A 16,347-nucleotide genomic window follows, 5' to 3' on the forward strand; every position below is an offset into this window, starting at 1 on the left:
ATGATCTGATTATTCAAGAGCTTCTAAAATATTTTAAGCTACTTTTCCGAAAATGAAAGGGAATGCCCATAAGAAGTCAGATTCATTACTTGCTTTATTGAAATCTGAAATAATGAAATAGGAGCTAACAGAAAACAAATCTAATCTAAATTAATCTATTCATATTTCTAACTTAATTAAGGAAACATGACTAGGTATAGTCATACTTCCAATGTAACTATGTAAGCATTTTAATTTCTACATGTATGTACAAATCAATCATTAGTAACAAAAATACAAATAAAATTAAGCTAAGGAAAATAAATCTGAATTTAGAATATATAGTTATTGCTAATATATTATTTACAATTACCTTCACTTGAAATGTCCTTTCCAGTTGAATTTCAATTGGATCATAGAAATATGAATGAATTTCTATTGATGATTGGAAGAGGTTCAAAAGAGGGGATAACAAGCCAAATCGTAGAAATGAGCTTTTTGATACAATGGTCCGCATAAATATGTTAGTGTTATGTGCAAGTGTTAAATTATTAACAATCTTATGTGAAGGAAAACTTTCCAAATAAATGGGTCAATGAAAAATGGATGAAAAACTGTTAGATACAATGGAAGGTTATTAATTGAATCAGATTGCTGGTCATATTGTGAAAATTCACTCTTGTTTACATTGCCTTTGAGAAGGTAGAAGTAATCGATAAGAAATGAATATCAATTGAAATTGGAAGAAAAATAACTTTTGATTTTCACGATTAGAATCTAATACTTCATTTTCCCATTCAGACAACACATCAATTGAGTGTTCAATACTGAGATGCTCAATATGCCAGCACAAATTATCTAAAAATCGAAATTAAAAATAGAAAACAAATCTGAATTTAAACAAAATAAATGAAGGAAAAATAATAAAATCAAATCATAGTTTACACTAGTGTTACAATTATTGTTACAACACAATTGGGACCGACTTAAAACAATTTCATTTTCACAAGACTTGGTTAGAATAATAGAATTCGAATGATTTCTAATACCAACTTGTGAATTAGAAAGAGAATCATGACTATGAATAGGAATGAGATCTTGATCATCATATAAATCATAGATTGGAATGTTTTCTCGAATGTTGAAATCATTAGTATGATTAATTATTTGAAAATGAGAACTATTTGAAACAATTTCTGAATTAGAGTGTTCTTCATTTTCACATTTGATTAGACTTTGATCATGAGGATTCAATAGTGAAGTAGACAAATCAATGTCCTCAATGTCAAAGTAATTATCATAAATGACTTCAGGATATTCATTAGAATTCCCTTTGATCTTATCTGATGTATCAAAACAAGAAGGAATATAAGGCACATGTTCATTAATGCCAGAAGAATGATCAATAACTAATTCTCTATCTTGATAAAAACTAATCGGAAATTCATTAAAATTAGCCTCTCTGTTTTCTGAAATATCATTAATGTTAAGAGGAGATAAATTGCTATCAGCAAAAATATTAGGATAAAGGGAAAAATGAGAATAAGAAGAAATGGATTTAAAAATGTCTTTATTTGAGAACTCTTGTGCATTCTGTTCATTGTAAATTTCAGGTTTGAGATCATTCATTTGTGTACTTGTGCTTTCTTGAAAAATATTGCTTTGTTGTCCTGAATTTGGCATTTGTTCATCATAAAAGAATTCAGAAATTTGTACAGCAGGTTGCGTATTATTGGAAACTTCGATTGCTACTTGTATTTGCTAATTTATGTTCTGATTTTCTGAATTTAATGCATACTGATTTTCAGATTTCAAAGCGGTATCTTCTTCAAGATTATTGCTAGTATATTTTTGCACTTGAATTGATCCAGGAGGATCTCATAGATCAATTACAAAAGTTTAGTGTCGTCATTAGCAATTCAATCCGGTGTTGTTCAATTTCGACAGTGTTGATTATGGTTCAGATTGTTCAGGTGATGTTAATGGTTTTCATGGTGATGGTTTTGTATCTGGTTGTCAACATGTGATTGTCGTCCGCCTCACAGGATTTCGTTGTTGACATGTTGGTTGTCGTCAGTCCGCCAGGATATGGTTTGTCTTCCATGTTTCCGGGTTTGGTTGTCATCTTCAAGTTACGATTGTCGCAAATGTCACTTTGTGACAATTTGATGTAAAAGGTTTTTTTGATGTAAGGCTAAAACCTATGACTAAACCCTAGCCCTAAAAGCTATGGAGGAAAACATCAAAAACCTAAAGACCTAATACATTACCTCTATGCATTAAAACATGTATTAAACATGCATTAAAATGCATTAACAAACATAAAACCTAAGTCCTAAACCTTTTACCCTAAGTTCTAATCCTATCGAAACATATCCCAATACAAACTATGTATTAAACAAAACATATAAATCTATGTTTTCAATCCTCGGGTTATGAAATACATTATAAAACATTACAAAACTTCAATCTACAGTCATAAACCGCAGGATTAACTGCGCAGGGAAGTTAACCTTGAAAGTGGGCATGTGAATAGGCGGAGGTAACATCATGGTTAAAACACCGGGCTTGGAAACCGCGGAGGAGACCGCAAAGAGATTGTGACCATGTGAACAATTGTGGTGACAGTCAACCGCCAACAGTTCACCAAGAACCGCCATCTGCTAGTTGCGTCGGAAGCTATTATCATGTGAATAGGCAGATGATAACTGTGCAGAGTTCACCTGACTATAGCACTAACCGTGTGGGGACTATGATATGTGAACATGTTACAGCCAGAGGTTATGTCAAATGGAACCGCCAGAGAAAACCGTAATGTGTTAACCACCGGAGCAACGTCAGCTGAGACTGCCAGAAGGCAACTTTCAGATGCGTTGTCTCCTCCTCCACGCAGTTAGTGAACAATTAATGGTCTCTGCATTAACATAAAGTTTATATTTGGGTTTTGTTAAGGTTTTAGTTTTAAAATTAATTCAACCACCATGCAAGTGTTCAAACATGATAAGACCTTAACTCCAAGAACCCAAATTATAAAAAATGCATTCTTAAACCCGGTGGAGGGAGTTCGAATGCACCTAGTGGGTTTTAAAAAGAAGTTTGTTCATTGAAGTAGAGAGGGAGTGGTTTTGGGTTTTTGTATGTAGGTTCTGGAGCTTATAGTCGATTTTGTTTTCAATGTAATCGGGGCATCGGGAGTCAGAATTGGAAACCGTGACAGGCGTTGGAAGGCTAGTTCAGAGAGATATCCTTTGACAGTGACCAAAAGTTCCTATGTGCACATTCAGATTGGTCAAATTGTTGTGTAATCGACCTCTTCAGTTTCAATCCTAATAAAGCGATCGCCCATCTTGAAAGCGGACTCAGAGATGTAGTCCATCAGGGACGAACTCCGTAATCAATCTTGATGTTTGGTATCACTGTGTTTTTTGCTGTTCTCACTTTTGTTTTGCATCTTACTTATGTTTTATCAATTGAGTAAAGTCTTTCTTCTCAAGCAGTTCTCTCGGTTTTTGCACTTTCAGTTAACATTCTATTCATTAATGGTGTAATCAATTCTACTTCAGTTTTAACATATGATCATTTCAGATCATATAATTTGGTATCAGAGAAGGTTGCGTTTTTAGAATTTTCCATTGAATGTTAACTAGGTTGAAGTTGCAACGTGGAGAAGGAATCCTTCGGCAGATTGTTCCAGAGATTGGAAAGCGACGAGTCATTCATAAGTCGACCATGACAGGATCTGATGCAGGTGAAAACACTGAAACTAAGATGAGTGATGAACAATTTCAACAAGCATTCTTGACTATGCAATAGATGTTGGGAGAACTCTACAAAGACAAGAAGGCGAGAGATGCAGCTTCTTCTTCAAAGACATCGAAGAAGGACAAAGGTAAAGGCAAGGCTGATAAACCACCTTCACCTCCATCATCTCCATCATCATCATCATCTTCTTCTTCTTCCAGTGCATAATCTGAAACATAAAAGAAACCTAAGAAAACATCTCTTTTAAAACTTGATGTAAAATTTGAGTTACATATTTATGATGATGAAATGAATCCCGAAAAGCTAGATAACTGGATTAAGCAGTTAGAAGTGTATTGTCGTATTCAGAACATCTCTAAAGAGAAAACGAAAATTCAGTTAGCTACACTTAGAATGGATGGAACAACTTTTATCTGGTGGGAAAGTAAAACTCAGATAGATGTAAAGCGAAAAGGAAAAGTCATCTCTTGATGGTCTAAGTTTTTGAAAGCTCTTAGGAAACAATTCTATCCTTTAGGATACATGGAGCAAGCTGGTATTGATTGGTAGCATTTCAGGCTAGGTAAATGGCATAGTGTTCAGGATTTTACTCAGGAGTTCAGAAAGAAAGCATTGACGCTTGGTATTTCATTGGATACACATGAAACTTTATTAAAATACATCGGAAATTTACATTCATATTTGCAGCATACATTATTAATGTTTAATCCTGATGATTTTGATGAAGTGTGTGTTCAGGCCATACATATTGAATCAGGTGGCAGACCATTCAAGTTTTCATCGCAATCATCCAAAGAGTTGGAAATCAAATATTCCAATGACAGTTTGGGGAAGAACAAATCGAAGAGAAAGAAATAAAAAATAGCTCAAAAGGAAAGACCTACTTGTTCTCATTTCCAGATAATCGGTCATGATGAATCAAAGTGTTCGAAACTTCATCCAAAACTTAAGCCCAAAAAGTTCCTTAAGGAGAAGGATGAAAAGAAGGCAATTGCAGCAGTCCAGCAAGATCTAGGTTCAAATTCAGGTGATGAAAGGAGGATAACTGCTATGGTTACGATAGGTAAAACTTTTGACACTGGTTCAAGTTCGAATACTATTGCATCTTCATCAAACATAAATCCTTCAAATGAGGATAAAAGAGTTGAATTGTTTAACATAAGGATAACTTCTAAGCACACAAAGATAGATACAATGTTTGACAGTGGATCACATGCCAATTTAATATCTGAATATTTAGTTAAGAACTTGGGTTTGGAGACACGGAATCATCCAAGACCTTACCCATTAGGATGGCTAAATAAATCAACTCAGATAAAAGTCACAAAACAATGTCGATTAAGATTTGCCATTACATCTAATTACATTGATGAAGTGGAATTAGATGTGGTTCCAGTAGACATATGTGGAGTTGTCTTAGGAAGTCCTTATCTTTATGATCATGATGCAGTATTTTACAGGAGAGAGCATAAATATCACCTTAAGAAAGATGGGGTTGAATTTATTGTCAGGGCACATCAAAACAAAAATCACTTGAATTTAGTTGTTGCTAATCAGATGAAGCGATTAATAAGTTCAAATAAAAGATTTATAATCATGTGTGTAAAGGAACAACATAAGAATCGACAAGATGTTTGTTCAAGTTATGAGACTCAGCTTAAAGATAGTTTGATCAAAGAGGTAGAAACTTTTCTAGTTCTATTTAAAACTAAACATCTTACTCATAAGCAGGGAATACAACATGAATTACAGTTTGTGCCTAAAGCTCCTCTTCCTAATGTCAGAATGAATCAATTCAGTCCAAGTTTGGAAAATATCAGTTACAGGGATGCAGGTTAGTATTGGGGAAAGTCAGTGTTAAATTTCTCTTGTATTGTGTCACCAATTCACGTTTCGAAGAGTTTGGAAGCCTCTTTTCAAGTGCAGAGGAAGCCCTTTTGTTTTCATATCAAAGCCTTTTCTAAAGCAGTGTCAAAACATATAAGGGAAACTTATGCATCAGGGGAAAGTGCTAATAAAGGGAAACATCATTTAATAAATGAATAAATAGTGATTCAAACAAATCAACAACTAATTCAATACTTTCAAAATCAAACTAAGTTGTAGTAGTTTCCATATTTCAAATTGATGGGTTTATTGCAACAAGTTCACTTAGTAATCAGGAAGCAGGAAAGTATATCAAGTCATGTAGTTGGTTTGTTGTCAAGAATATCTTTGATTGTCTCTGTCATTCCGCAATATATATTGTTAATACATGTCAATGGTATTGAACAATATCCTGTAGAGACTGTTTTCAAAGATGATTATGAATCACTAACTCATGGTATTTCGTGGAAAGAAATCAATTGCCATGTTCATAACAGGTTGTTTGACCATCATCGCAAGTTGTACATATTGCAGATGGAGGGAACAGGTCATCAATTCAAAATGTGCCATGGTCAGCATCATCAGGGTCATCACTTTCAGGTGGTTGATCGAATGTATTGGTACATCATCATGACAAGGTGGAAAGTGAGGGAGTTCTACCCGCATTGACTATTTGTTTAGTCAAACTTTTGTGGTACAAAAGCTTTCAAGTGGAGAGGATTGATCCAGGAGGTTCTCGTTAGATTAATTACACAAGTTCAGTGTCGTCATCATCAATTTAGTCTGATGTCATTCAATTTCGACAATGTTGATTATTGTTCAGATTGTTTAGGTGATGTTAATGGTTTTCATGGTGATGGTTTTGTATTTGGTTTTCGACATGTAATTGTCGTCTGCCTCGCAGGATTTCGTTGTCGACATGTTGGTTGTTGTCAGTCCGCTAGGATATGGTTTGTCTTCCATGTTGCTGGGTTTGGTTGTCATCTTCAAGTTATGATGGTTGCAAATGTCACTTTGTGACAATTTGATGTAAAAGGTTTTTTTCATGTAAGGCTAAAACCTATGACTAAACCCTAGCCCTAAAAGCTATGGAGGAAAACATAAAAAACCTAAAGACCTAAAACCCTAATACATTACCTCTATGCATTAAAACATGTATTAAACATACATTAAAATGCATTAACAAACATAAAACCTAAGTCCTAAACCTTTTACCCTAAGTTCTAAACCTATCGAAACATATCTCGATACAAACTATGTATTAAACAAAACATATAAATCTATATTTTCAACCCTCGGGCTATGAAATACATTATAAAACATTACAAAACTTCAATCCACAATCATAAACCGTGGGATTAACCGCACGGGGAAGTTAACCTTGAAAGCGGGCATGTGAACAGGCAGAGGTAACGTCGCGGTTAAAACACCAGGCTTGGAAACCACGGAGGAGACCGCAGCGGGACCGCGACCATGTGAACAATTGTGGTGATAGTCAACCGCTAGCAGTTCACCAAAAACCACCATTTGCTAGCCGTGTCAGAAACTATTATCATGTGAACAGGCAGATGATAACTGGCCGGAGTTCACCTGACAGTAGCACTAACTGCATGGGGACTATGATATGTGAACAAGTTACAGTTGGAGGTTATGTCAACCGGAACCGCCAGAGAAAACTGTAATGTGTTAACCACCGGAGCACCATCAGCCGAGACCGCCGGAAGGCAACTGTCACATGCACTGTCTCCTCCTCCACGCAATTAGTGAAAAACTAACGGTCTTTGCATTAACATAAGGTTTATATTTGGGTTTTGTTACAGTTTTGGTTTTAAAATTAATTCAACCACCATGTAGGTGTTCAAACATTATAAGACCTTAACTCCAAGAACCCAAATTAGAACAAATGCATTCCTAAACTCGGTGGAGGGAGTTCGAATGCACCTGGTGGGTTTTAAAAGACAATTTTTTCATTGAAGTAGAGAGGGAGTGGTTTTGGGTTTTTGTATGCAGGTTTTGGAGGTTATAGTCGATTTTGTTTTCAGTGTAACCGAGGCATCGAGAGTCCAAATTGGAAACCGTGATAGGCGTTTGAAAGCTAGTTCAGAGAGATATCCTTTGGCAGTGACCAAAAGTTCCTGCATGCACATTCAGACTGGTCAAATTTCTGTGTAATTGACCTCTTCGGTTTCAATCCTAATAAAGCGGTCGCCCATCTTAAAAGCAGACCCGAAGACGTAGTCCATCAAGGACGAACTCTGTAATCAACCTTGCTGTCTGGTATCGCTGTATTTTTTTCTGTTCTCACTTCTGTTTTACATCTTACTTATGTTTTATTAACTATCATAAAGTCTTTGTTCTCAAGCAGTTCTCTCGGTTTCCGCACTTTTAATTAACATTCTATTCATTAATGGCATAATCAATTTTACTTTAGTTTTAACATATGATCATTCCAGATCATTGAATAGTAAAATTCTCTAAGCAGATTCGCTGGCATGTGAAGGTGCATTCTGATCATTATCAATACTGTAAGAAGTGTGCACTAAATGAAGAAATTGATCGTACATAATAGAGGCCACTTCATCATCATTTATTTGCACCTCCATATTGGAATTCTCAATTGTGTTAATGTAATTGGAAGGAGTTTGAGAAAAGTTTGAAATAATTTCACATGGATTATGAATGGGAGGAAGAGAGAAAATATGTTCAAACCAATCTAATAATTCCTCTTCCGAAGGCTTTTCTTCAATTTTAAATCTCAAACAATTTAAATGAAATTGAATGGTAAAATCAATCAAAGACTCATTTTCAAACCTTCTTAAATCTTCGATTTTGTCACATACCTATTTGTAGTTATAACGGTCAAATTTGCAAAGGAACATTGTAACAAATTGATCCCAGCTATGAATTGAGGCAACTGGAAGCGATTGACACCAGCTTCTGGCTTTTTCCAAGAATGTAAGAGTAAAAATCCTGCATAAAATACCATCATCAATTCCTTGAGGAGTAAAATTTGAAAATTTTTGAATAAATTGAAAGGCATGATTAAAAGTAGAAGAATTTCTCTTACCATTAAACTTTACTTGAGACAAGAGTCTTACCACTTCTGGTGGAGTATTGGAAGATGCACGTCCAGAAATACAACTCCAAATTGGAAGTTTAAGAGGAGCCATTGTAATAAAAATAAGATGTTAGAATACAAAGACTCCAATAGATAACAAGTTTTAGGCCCTCCTTCTAGTGCCAGCATGTTGAAGCCTCGAAATTTTCTGTAACAACATGGGGGATGACCATCTGGTCCGGACCTTAAAACAATCCTTTTTCGTTTGGAATGGTGATTCCGATTAGTTCAACTAGGTCCAGTTACCTTCTCTCAATCTCCAAAATGGCTTACAATATGACTTTCATCCACCAATGGAGAAGAGACATCAGATCAACCCTCTTGCTGATCAGGCAAGAAAGTGATCCTTAAGCTGATCTGGGGCTCAACCAAGCCACAACTAAAGTTTGCCTCTTTGGGAAAAGGACTTATAAGAATGTAAAATTAAATCTAAATGCAAACTTATTATATAATGCAAGAAAATGAACTAAATCCTAATTCTATCTCAATTAGGCAGATATAGATCTAACCCAACTGAGAGCAAGATATTTAAATGATTGGGATTTAAATATGTCTGGCTTATAATGAATATCAAGCTAACGAAGTAGTTCAATTAACTGACATTATGAATACCAAGTCACATTCTATTAAGAGACCTCTTGACTGAAATAATCAACCAACAAAATTTAGGAAGAAGTTCACAAAAATGATATTGATTGTTTAATCAGTAATTCGAATAATTAAACAATAATATGAGGAAGAAGTTCACAATATATTACTATTTGTTAAACTAGTATTAAAAGATAGATTTCTGAGTAAATAGTTACTCAGAAATCAGAATTCAACCCATAAGAGCAGAGATAAATAATAACATATGATTGAGACAAATTACTCATACCGACAAAAGTGCACAAATATGAATAAAATGACACATTCCCGCCATCATAAAATGAAACTAGTATTTAAAATAGTAGTATTAGAAATACCAATTTATTGAATCCATTTCTCTAGCTCTGGTCTCCAATAGTCCTTTACATTGCTTGAATTTCTACTGTTACAACAAGAGCTGTAGAAATGCAAACTCTGCCCATCACACATAATTGAAAATGCAAAAGAAAAATACTCAATAATCCCCAGATATTAGATTTTCATTCCTCCCACCTACAACTCTAAATCCATATTACAGAAGTGCTTTTATAATTCTAGAATTGCAAAGGAGAGAAGCCCTTCTTACATTCTACGGTCTGGTATTTATAATATTTACAAAAGAATTTAGGATAAGAAAGTTTGTTGAAGAATAAATCCTCTTCATCAATTTTTCATTGGCTCAAAATTCCATTCTTTTATTACTGGAGCATTATCATGGATTGAGATCTTGTTCTCCTCATCTCTTCAACTGTTTTCCTGCAAGATCAAATCAAAACAAAATTAAAATGCAAAAATAAAATCACAATGTCAAATCTGGAATTAAAATAAATCCAATCAAATTCAATTAAATAAATATTTGAAAAGGAAATATGAGCTTTCTATTGATGTATGTGATGATTTAATTAACCAATGACATCATTGACGATTGAATTTGCATTCAGAAGAGGATTGGGCAAATGAAAATGCAAAAAAATTAGTTTTATGAGAAGGGTCTTCAGCGAAAATCACATCATAATTCATATGGACGACGTGTTTTGAATCGACTAGTGTGGTGATGATGAACCACACTCGTCGGTGTGAAACGTGTCGGAAATATGAATTATGATGTGATTTTCGCTGAAGATTCTTCTCATAAACCTGTTATGGATCGCAGAAGGCTTAATTCAACAAAAAATAGTTTTACTAAAAAATTTGGAGCTTAATATTTTGATGAATTTTAGACCCAATAAATGATCAAATATGTTAATAAAACCTCCTTAGGAATGTTCTCCATGATTTTATCTTTCCAATGAGCCGTCCTGGGCCTCATTTGGCTAAGTGAAACTCTATTTATGAGCTTATTAAAATTGCCAGAATTCTGACATTTATGTTGCGTGGGATAAAAATTAGAATTTTTGATTAAATTCTATTTCTAAATTAGACTGATATTATTAATTAATTAATAACAATTAATTATATTTGCATTATTAATTTTTAATAACTATTTAATTAACAAAATTAATTAAAACAATTAATTTAATGATTAATTAAAATAGTATTATATATATATATATATATATATATTAATTTAAAAATATTTTAATATTACAAAATCAATGGTTCATGTATTAGTGTGAGGATGGTGGAGAGTGTAGTAATTAGTGAGGAGGGTATGGAGTGATAAGGTGTGATGTGAGGGTGATGGTGAGGCGAGTGAGGTGGAGGGATAAGCTGTGAGGGAAATGTCACGGATGGATAAGGAGGATTGAATAAACTTTATGTTAAAGATTTTAACCTCTGCATATTTTAAAAAATCAAGTATCGGAGTTTTAATACTGGTGAATAAAAAAATAAAAAATTATTTGCGATATGCGATCTGCGGTATATCACAATTGCAATATTGCATTGTAAATTTTGATCGCATTTTTTTATCATAGTTTTAAAATTGAAATTCTTGGAAGGAAGCAAGTGATATGAAGTGGGGCCCACATGGAATTAATAATTCTACAAATTGGACTATAACCACTTTGCAATTTTAAGAATCTGGTCTTGGCAATTTGTTTTAAAATAATAAATTGGAGTAAATTACCAAGATTCTGAAACAAGTTTTCATCCATTGTATGATTTAGCTGGGTCATTTTGTAGAACCGTTAGTGAAAAAATGAAAAATTAATAAAAGTTAACTAAAACTCAATATTTACAATGAATGACTATTGAACTTGTTTACTTACAAAAATTGAAATATTATACATTGATTTACAATTTTTGTCCATGCTATAAAATGATCAAACTTCAAAGTAGTGCCATTTACAAACCGGTTGACCAAATCAGGCAAAACAAGTATCAATGGAAAGCTTATGAAAAGTCAGATCCAAAGAAACAATCAAAACATAAATCTGAAGAAAGTAAAAAAAAAAAAAAAAAAACAAAAATTCTTAATGAAAATTATAAAAGGTGTTTTGCCAAAAAATAATGGAATGGGTCCCCATTATTTGAAGTAATTGGGGGGTGTTGGGTTTTCCCTACAACACAACCCCAACTTTTTTTTTCCTATCACGCATGATGCTCATGCTCAATATTTGTTGTGCTGGACCCAAATCCTTCATTGCAAACTTGCTGCCAAATCTTTCTTCAACATATTGATCATATTCTTATCATGCCCAACAATTAACATGTCATCCACATATAATAATAATATGATATACTTTCTTTGATGATAGCTCTTCATATAGACATAATGGTCAAATTCCAACCTGTGAAAACCATGTTCCAACATGAATGAATCAAATTTCTTATACCATTGTCGAGGTTCCTATTTCAACCTATAGAGGTTCTTCTTCAACCTGCAAACTAGGTCTTCTTTGCCTTTTTCTATTAAGCCTTTTGGCTACTCCATATAAATTTCTTCCTCCGTTTCACCATGAAGGAAAGAAATTTTTACATCTAATTGTTCACATTCTAAGTCTAAAGTAGCAATAAGACCAAGAATGAATCTAATGGATGAAATTTTGACATCGGGTGAGAAAATTTCAGTGAAGTCAATACCTTCTTTTTGGAAAATCCTTTCACCACCAACCTTGCTTTATACCTCTCCTTCTTTCCGTCACTTTCATGCTTAATCCTATATACCCATTTGATTTGTAGAGCCTTTATACCTTTTGGGAGATTTACCAATTCCCAAGTTTTATTTTCCAGCAAAGAGTTCATTTCTTCCTTCATTGCTTTCTTCCATTCTTTATTGTGTTCAACTTTACAAGCTTCTTGAAAACAATTAGGCTCACCTTCATCAATCAATAATATATAGTTTGAAGGAGGATACCTTTGTGAAGTCTTATGAGACCTAGACAATATGGGAACCAACTGTGGTGGTGTATTATCAGGTTGTATCTCATGTAAAGGTTTCTGTAAGGGTCCTTTTTATTGGTGTTCATCATTTTCCACTTGTTTTCCTTCCTAGTCATGAATTTGTTTTCCATTTTCTTGCATTGGTGGGATGTTTCCCTACTTCTCTCCAAACCTGTCAATAAATTTCTTGACCTCCAGCTCACCTATAGTCCTCTTAAACATTTCTGACTCATTAAATATAACATCCCCGCTTCTAATAATTTTATGTTTGACTGGATCTCATAGACAATAAACAAATTATTCATCCACATATCCCAGAAAAATGCATTTCATATATTTATCATATAACTTAGTTTTATTTTCTTTGGGAATGTGTAAAAATGTTTGACATCCAAAGATTTTCAAATGAGAATAATTCAACTACTTACCAGTCCAAACTTCTTTAGGGATGCCACCATCCAAGGCTATAGTTGGAGATCGATTTATAAGATAGCAAGCTGTCCTTACAACCTTTGCCCAAAAATGCTTCTCCAAACCAGAATTTGACAACGTACTTCTCACTTTCTCCATAATCATGTGATTCATCCTTTCTGTGACATCATTATGTTGAGGAGTACCAAACACAGTATTCTCATGCTTTATGCCAAACCTATTACAATATTCCTTGAATGCATTTAAGAAATGTTCTCCATCATTATCTGTTCTTAGGCACTTGAGCAATTTGTTAGTCTCTCTTTGAACATCAACATGGAAATTTTGAAATATTTCAAACAATTCACTTTTACTTTTCATAATGTAAGCCCAAACCTTCCTGGATGCATCATCTATAAATTTTACAAAATATGATGCTCCTCCTAATGACTTGATGTTAATAGGCCCAAACACATATGAGTGTATCAATTCTAACAATTTTTTCTTTCTATCATGACCACCTTTAAGGAATGAAACCCTTCTTTGTCTACCATATATACAATTCTCACAAAGATCAAGATTATAGGATTTCAAACTTGGTGGTAAATTTTTACCAACAAGGATTTTTAAGCCCTTCTCACTCATGTGACCCAAGTGCTTATGCCACAAATCTATTAAATTTCCTTCTTTTGTGACAACAACCAAATCTGATTTTCCTATAATTTTCTTTGATGTATATAATGTTCCTATCTTGGGTCCTCTGGCTACGACTAATGCTCCTTTGCTAATTTTCTAGCCTCTTTTTCCAAAGCTTTTGGAATAGCCTCCATCATCCAGTCGTCCCATAGAGATCAAACTCATGCACATTTATGGTACATGCTTGATCTGTTTCAACAATATATCTTGGCCATCCTTCATCTTGATTTGGACATCTCCCACTCCAACAATACTGCAAAAGTGATTATTCCCCAAATGCACTCTACCATAATCACGGGGATTATATGCAACAAAACTATCATTGCATGGGGTTACATGGTGAGATGCCCCAAAGTCAAGGATCAAATCAAAGCTACTTCTAGATGTATATAAACATGCATCCTCTACTGAAACAGTAAATAACACATCACCATATGTGACTATAGCAGTAGTCTCACCTTCATTTGTGCTGGATGACTTATGATTTGTACTAGTCGATTTTTGATCCTTTTGTCCTTTCTTCAAGATTCAAAACTCTTTCTTCATGTGCCTAGGTTTTCCACAATGAAAGAAAATGAGTCTGCCCCTCCTTGATTTAGATCAACCTCTTGATCTTGATCACCCTTGTTGGCCTCGATCAATTCTCCTACCATGATCAGCTACAACTAGAGCTTCTCCTCTTTGGTTTTCCACAATTGACTTGTGACACAACTCATCATTCATCAAACTGCTACTTACATTATCAAACTTCAGGGCCCCTGCAGGTGTGGAAGTTCTCATAGCTACAATTAATTTTTCTTAGTTGTTTGGCATAGAACACATTAATAAAATAACTCTAATTTCATCATCTAGAATGATTTTAGCAGAGGCTAGCTGACTAGTAATAATATGGAATTCATTCAAGTGCTCAACAACTGAAGCACCCTTCTTCATCTTGAGATTGTCAAGCTTATTCATCAAGAACACTTTGTTTGATGTTGTGTTCTTCTCATATAGATCATGGAGCTTCTTCCATAATCTTTTTGTCGTCTTTTCTCTGGACACATTGAAATACACATTCTTTGCTAGATATTAGCTAATTGTTGCAATCGCCTTTCTATCTAGCTTATTCCACTCTTCATCCATCATCGATGAGGGTTTCTTTGTTGTGCCCTTAATTGACAAATACTGATCTTTTAAAATCAGTGTATTCTCCATCTATGATTTCCATAGGGAAAAAATAGCCGTGCTCAACTTCTCCATGCCAGTTACTACTGTTGTCTCCAAAATAAAATTCACACCCCAAAAGCAAATCTCCACTTGCAAAATGAGACTTTGATAAATTTTCCTTACCAACTTTTAAACAAAGAGCCAAAAATAAATTAATCTCCTTTAAAAAAGTTATCATATAATAAAAGATCACCTCTTAAATTTATAGTGGCTAAGATCACCTCTTAAATTTATAAAGGCTTTAATTAATTAATTATGCTACACCTTTTAACTTAATGAAAATTCTAACCCATTCTCAAATTTAAGAGATCAATATTCTCAAATTCAAGAGATAAAACCATTAAAAAGTTCCTTTTATAATAATTGACGATATCTCAACTTATTTCAATGGCTACTCCATAAAGCCATTATAAATTTTTTCCTTTGTAAATGATGCCATACTAACATACTCAATGCCATACACAGACACGATGTTGCCAGCTCTTAATCACACGTCTCTGTTTTTTTTCAACGACCGTCCTTTTTCCTGTGCAAGATTCAGGGAGGCACCCAACAACTTGATATTGTGGAAGAGAATGATTCCTACAGATATGCGACGACCCTGACATTTTTAGATGATGAGAGCGCAACTAATGGTTTCAGAAAAAAGAGGCTCCTAGGTAAAGTTCATTTCGAGACCGTGTACAAAGCGTATTCTACAGGGTCGGAAGAAGCTAGATGGCCTTGGTCTAGCTCTGATACCAGTTGATGGGAAATTAGAGCATACACAACGGGTTCAAAGGGAAAAATTACCATACAACTCAGAGAATCCGAGTGGAGCACATCGAATTCATACAAAGACAATAGAACACTATATTTATTACAAATTCAGAGGCAAGACAGACTGATCATAAAACTGGAAGAATGTTGGTGTACATGCACTTAGACTAGCTGTGTTGGTATACATGCACTTAGACTAGCTGTGTTGATGTACATGCACCTAGATTAGCTCAAGTTAACTTATTGCTTGCATGTGGCACATGTACACATTAACATAAGATAAAGCACACTTAGCTTTAGTTAGCTTTAGTTATTGCATGTACAACTAAGCTTAACTTAGTTGCTTTTATGTATTTATTCTAAAACTAATATTGTAGAATTTTCATTCTTTTCTCAATTCTTGCTCGCTTCCTTCCTTCTCTTGCAAGCTTGTTTATTGTTTTGCAGATCTAGATCTGTGTATCTCAAAAATCTTACATGGTATCAGAGCACAGGGATTTGTAATCAGTGCACAAGCAATTTTATTTGCAGGTTCAGAAGATTGAAGCAACAACAAAGAATGGAGTCTAAATTGGAGTTTCCACAATCGGCAATTC

Source organism: Pinus tabuliformis, chromosome 2_1 (genome assembly GCF_031772625.1).
Source record: "Pinus tabuliformis cultivar Carrire ecotype Pingquan chromosome 2_1, CPIR1, whole genome shotgun sequence".
Lineage (NCBI taxonomy): Eukaryota > Viridiplantae > Streptophyta > Pinopsida > Pinales > Pinaceae > Pinus > Pinus tabuliformis.